Genomic DNA, 6148 nt, shown 5'->3' on the forward strand with positions numbered 1-6148 from the left:
AAGAGCAAATATTCTGTTAGCACCACTTAAGGGTTTGTGTTGCTTTGAGTTTGCTAATAAATGAGCCCTTGCTCTAGGTCATTTGTACTGTCCATCTGGGTCTGCAGTCTTGCAGTTTGTGCCTCTCATTCTCCCAGTCAAGGAATCCCCACTGCAGTGTAATGCTAAAAAGTCACCTCTTGTTTATTCTTGGCTGTAAATGAGCAAACTTGCCTCCAGCACTTCTGGACATGGCAAATTTTCAGTAAAAAAAGTGCTGAGATATTGAAATGAACTTCTGTCAGCAATGGACACAGCCTTTCTCTGCAGCCCACCCTGCATCAGATGCTGCTCTTTTATCAGTATTGCACATGGTCTGTGTTCATAAACTTGGCTGAGACGTGCAAACAACGACTGGAGAAGAACATGGAAAATCTATTTTTTATACCATGAATACTTGATAATTCAGTATGAAAGATGAGAATCTTTCACTGGCAGTAACTCCCAGAAGAGAGCAATACCATGAATGAATTGATATTTTTGGGTTCATCCCAGTCTAGCAACGGAAAAACCAGAGATGTGGTCTCCACTGTCTGAACCAGCAGAGCTTCAGAAACAGTTCAAACTGATCCTAGCAGTTTTCAGTGTGCAATGAAAACTGAGTTCACAGAATGCCTTGGTTTGCAAGGGACCTTAAAGTTCATCTAGTTCCAACTCCCTCTGCCAAGGGCAGCGACACCTTCAACTAGATCACTCCACTTTAGATCCATCCTCCTTGTCCTATCACTACATGCCCTTGTAGAATGTTCCTCTCCAGCTCTCCTGCAGACCCCTTTAGGTACTGGAAAGCTGTAGAAGGCATTCCCAAAGCCTTCTCTTCTCCAGGCTAAACAGCTTTCTCAGCTGGTCTTCACAGGAGAGGTGCTCCAGGGCACTGATTGTCTTTGTAGACTCCTCTGTAGTCACTCCAGCATGTCCCTGTCCTCCCTGTGCTGGTGCCCCAGAGCTGATGCAGCCCTGCAGGTGGGCTCTGAGCAGAGCAGAGGGGCAGAATCCCCTCCCTGGCCCTGCTGCCCGCCATGGGATGCAGCCCAGGACAGGATTGACTTTCTGGGATGTGAGCGCTCATGGCTGGGCTGTGTTCACTTCTCATTATCTGATGCCCCCAAGTCCTTCTCCTCAGGGCTGCTGTCAATCCATTCTCCACCCAGCCTGTGTTTGTGCTGAAAGACGCTAAGAAAATATTCGGGAGAGTTTGGGCCATCCACAACTTTTAGTCAGCAATCTTTTTCAGAGTTGACATGCATCTGACTTTGAAAATATGATTAAGGTAAATCACCGTGAACAAGTTCCTAAAAGTGAGAATATCAGCCTAAGTGGTTCTCTTTTCAGGCATTTCTAGTTTTCAAACAGATTTTGAATGAGATAAATTACTTGTCTAGGTCATTTGCCTGAAACTGAGGAAAAAGACGATTCAACATTTAGTGCCAGATGCTGTGAAGAGCCAGAATTTTATAGGTGTACAGGCACATTAATGTGTGTGTACACACAATTTCAAGCAAATACAGATTTATAAATACAAAATTTCCTAGTTTGAGGGACCTTATTGTAGGTGTTTGGTGTGACCCTTAAGGCTCAAACTCACTCCATTACCTTCTTGCTCACCAAAGAATCCCTGGATGAGAGATGGCTTTGTGGAGATGTATGTTGTCATGATTTTCCATCCTTTTGCTGTATAAAGGAGATGGAGAACATCAAACGACCTCTGGGCTAACAGTGATTTGTCTTTAGTTTATCAGTCAAATTCTTTTAGGCAAAATTTTCATTAGAACAATACTTTTCATAATTCAAAATTTTCATTACAACAATAGTTTAGCGTAAGTAGCCGCTCTAGCCCCTGCAGCTTCCCTGGGTAAAGTGTTCCAGTGCTTGACTGTCCTCACAGTAAAAAAGAGTTTCCTTATGTTTAAATGTGTTTCCTGCCTTTGAGTTAGTTCCAATTTCCTCTTGTCTCGTTGTTGGGCACCACTGAGAAGGGTCTGGCTCTGTCTTGTTCATTCCCACCCACCAGGTGTTTACATACACTGAGAAGACCCGTCTAAGCCTTGTCCAGGCTGAACAGTCCCAGCTCCTTTAGCCTTTTTTCATCAGATGCTTCCTCATCCTCATGACCCTTTGCTTTGACCCTCTGCATATCTCTCTTGTACTGGAAAGTCCAGCTCTGGACACAGCATTCCAGACGTGTCTCCAGTGCTGAGCAGAAAAGAAGGATCACTTCCCTCAGTCCACTGCCGATGTTCTGCCTGGTGGAGCCCAGGAGGCTGTTTGGCTTCTGCTGCAAGGACCCATTTTTGGTTCATGGTGCCCCCAGTGAGCCTCAGGTCCTCTGCAGAGCAGCTTTCCAGCTGCTTGGCCACTCCTATGCATTTGTATGTCAGCATTTGGCCCACGAGAAGTTTTACACAGCATGCCCAGGACATCAGTGCAGCACAGTTCCTGCCCATGAGGAGGATTACCCAGGTGACACTTTACTACCCTGTTATAGATGGATAATGAGATGATTGGCTCTCACAATTAAAAGATGACGTGTGTGAATATTAATAAAAGCTTTAGTGATGTACAGTTATGTTATTGTAGTTTAGATGTCCTCTGTTCTCCCCATGGTTCCCTTTTCCCCCTGTATTGTTGCCATCAGACAGCCTGGGTTGTCTAGAACAGGTAAAAAGAGGGGTGCACGTGCCCCTTGCAGCAGGCAGTTGGGAATGGAAAAGCTTGTGGCTTTGCGGGTGTGGCATGGCAACATCTGAGTCCAATCAAGTTACAAGAAAATGGTTTCTGCCAATAAATGGCAAAGAAGAGCTGACTGACAGACTTTGGGAGGGGCCAGGGCTGGCTGATGCAACCCCCAGGGGTATAAAAGACTGAGCGTCCATCTTGAAGATGAACTGACCACGTGGTACGCATGAGGGTCAGTTCCCAGCACTGCAACTTTTTCCTTATGTGGTCCTTTGTTGTATTTTTGTTAAGGTTTAATAAACCTTTCTAAATTTTTTAAGTGAGCACTTGTTTCTCACATACCCCATCCCTCTGCAATCCCACCTCCTTTGCTAAAGGCACTCTGTCCAGCAGGAGCTGCTCACAACAAGCATAACAGTGCTTGCTTGGGACTGACCTGGCCCAAACGAGGTAGTTTTCACTCTGCCACGTAATCATGGATGAATTAGCCATACACAGAACCAGAAGTCCAGCACCAGTCTCTCCATTCCCTTTACTGGGCTTTGGATCAGACTGTAGCTACCTAATTCTAAAGTCCAGATTTCAGAAGCTTGAGTCTAGGCCTGGTCATTTGGAATTGCTAAGCCTTTAGCACCTCACTCCAGAGAAACTCAGGACACAGGATGTTCAGCATGCTTTTGGGAAAAATCAGACCACTAGTTTATGGGCCTGCATACCAACCTGGAACAGATTTAGGCACCAAGATTTGAAACTTTGGCTAATCATTTGAAAATTGTTCAGTGGGGTTTACCAGAATGCTTTTACCAATCCAGTATGTTTTCAGTTGAGACCAGTTTCTCTATTTTTTTTCAAGAAAATTGTTTTTATCCAGGAAAAATAAAATTTGTCAAAAGCAAATGTCATGTATGAAAACCAACTGTGTCCATTTTGCTTTTGAATGATGTGTCAAAGCTGCTGTAGGCTGTGTGACCTGTGCCCCCTTCTCCTTTATTGCCCAGGCTCCAGGCCAGGCAGGCTCTCTATCCCATGTTGCATAACCAATCACTCTCATGATGTGCTCCTTCCAAGTCACAGGGTAGGAAATTGTCATGCAATGAGACAGAGGTGAGTATGGGAAAAAGAAGTAGCTGACATCAGGGATCTGCATGAGCTGCTTCCTAAGTGGATTGATTACAAACATTTTCTTAGTGACATTTTTTAGTTTGCAAAGATTCACTCAAAATTCAGTTTTCTCTGGGGGAAGAAAAATGGCACACTATGTAAGCTCTGTGTTCAGCAGATGGAAATATATAACATAAAATGTGTAAGTGCTGTGTATGTGTTCAGCAGATGACAAAGAAAAAGAAGAAGAAAATGCAAAACCCGGGGTTCTCAGCCTTATCAAGGCAGCGTTCCTGTGTATGCACAGAATCTCTCTCTGGGTCATGCCAAAAAAAATGTGAAGCATAAAAAACTTCCTTGCTATGTAGTAAGTCCAGCACAGTTCTATTTATACAACTGCATTTGGAAGCGTGCCAGAGGCAATAGATGCCCTTGCAATTCAAGAAGAACTTGGCACAATCATAATCTATATTTTGCTGGTGCAGCGAGCTAGAAGGGATCAAGAAGACTGACAGGTGCTGACTCGCTGGCTGGCCATTGTGGGGGCTCCTAAATCACTCTTTACCTGCACAGCTGAGCTGGTTGGCCCCTGTGTGCTGGGCTCACCCACGGATTATGGGTCTGAGCTGGAAAAGCCTTTGGCACGTTTCTCAGGGCCACATACAGCTGCTGCTCAAGCCAATCAGCTCTGACCTCCCAGCTTAACAGTTCAGCTGGCAGCTTCTGCAGAGAGATGACAGCACTTTCAAGCAGGCTCTGCTATGCTTATCAGCTAATGCCAATCTCTACTCACACTGGGCTGATCTGTGAGGGAGTGCAAAGCATAAATTCGTATATAGAACAAACAGAGGTGGTCATCTTGTCCCACTGTGCGTGCTGTGTTCCACTTGTACTTTCCAGTTCTTGGCTGTAGTGGGTGGATGGAGGAGATGAGTAATAATTTGGTTTTGGCAGCAGTTGTTAGGTAAATGTAGACTCATGCATCCTTCTTCTACAGCTTGTATGGCAGGGCCCAGGAAGGTTTTTGTATTTGTGTGGATGTGCCTTAATCTTTTGGTTTTGCATTTATGCCTTTTAGTGTACCCAGATGAGCTGCCAGAGCTGGGCCTCTTTTCCAAATGACTGTTTTCCTTGCATTTCAACTCTGCCCTCTTGGGAAGCAGGCAGTGGGTTTTGTGGGATTTGTCTCAGCCTCGTGGCCAGAGATGTACACAGAATACCAAAATAATGTCTTGCCCTGTTCATGTCTGCTCCACCTGCTGTCCCTGCCACGTGTATGAAGGCCTGGAGCAAGTGTGGCTCAGGTGACCTGAAGATCAAATCGATGGGGTCAGGATATTCATGGTGATCCAGGTATCAGTTGCTCAAGAGGGACTTAATCCCTTATGGATATGTGCCTCGGAGGAGGGCTCCTGGAGAAGATCCTACCTTGTGCTTATAGAAATCTGCATATTTTTACATGCACATGGTGTTTCTGTGGGCTTGCACATCACTGTGACAGCCTGGCCCAGATGCATCACCCAAAATATCTAGTGGGAGTGACCCAATTCCTTAATCAAAACTACGGGACACATTGAGCAATAAATAATCTAGGATGGATTTTGCATGTACTTCTTTTCCCTGCTGTATTCAACCCTTTTGCTGCTCAGCTTGTTGTTCTCAGACATCTCTTGGCATAGCTAAAAGCAGGGATATAATTTTTTAATACTTGCAGCACAGTTTCACTGGTGACTGCCAGTTCCAGTAGGATTGATCCGAGCCTTGTTACCGTGTTAGGCAGGATCTGCTTTGGCTTGCTGCAAGCCTTTTCCCCAGTGTGCTCCAGTGGAGCTGGGCCTGGTTATTTCAGACAAGGATCTGCCCCTCTCTGTCTCTCTGGTTCTGATCTGCCCTCCACAGAGTTCTGTTTCAGCATCATATGGAAGAGATATGCCAGAAGTAGCTTTAGATCTTCCACTTCAACACAATTTTCAATAAAAGAATTTCACTATAAGCAGTATTAATTAACACTTTAATGAAGCTATGATTCAGAAACAGTAAGACTCACGCTTTAAATCTACACATCTATTTCAAACTATGCTTTCAAATTGCTAGGTTCTAAAACTTATCTGGCTTGGAACAAAATAAGCAATAACAATTAACTGAGTTTAATAGACTTCTTTTGCAGCAGATTTGTTTTTACAATTTAGAACAGAATTTTATTCTATTCTATTTAAAATAGAATTTTAAATCTAGCATAATTTTTAAAGTGGTTTAAATCTAAGTGAAGTCAGAAAATAGTAAGCATTGAAAACACTAAGCCTTGTTTTTTTTTCCTTTTTTCAGTCTGGGA

Source organism: Geospiza fortis, unplaced genomic scaffold (assembly GCF_000277835.1).
Source record: "Geospiza fortis unplaced genomic scaffold, GeoFor_1.0 scaffold16, whole genome shotgun sequence".
NCBI classification, from domain to species: domain Eukaryota; kingdom Metazoa; phylum Chordata; class Aves; order Passeriformes; family Thraupidae; genus Geospiza; species Geospiza fortis.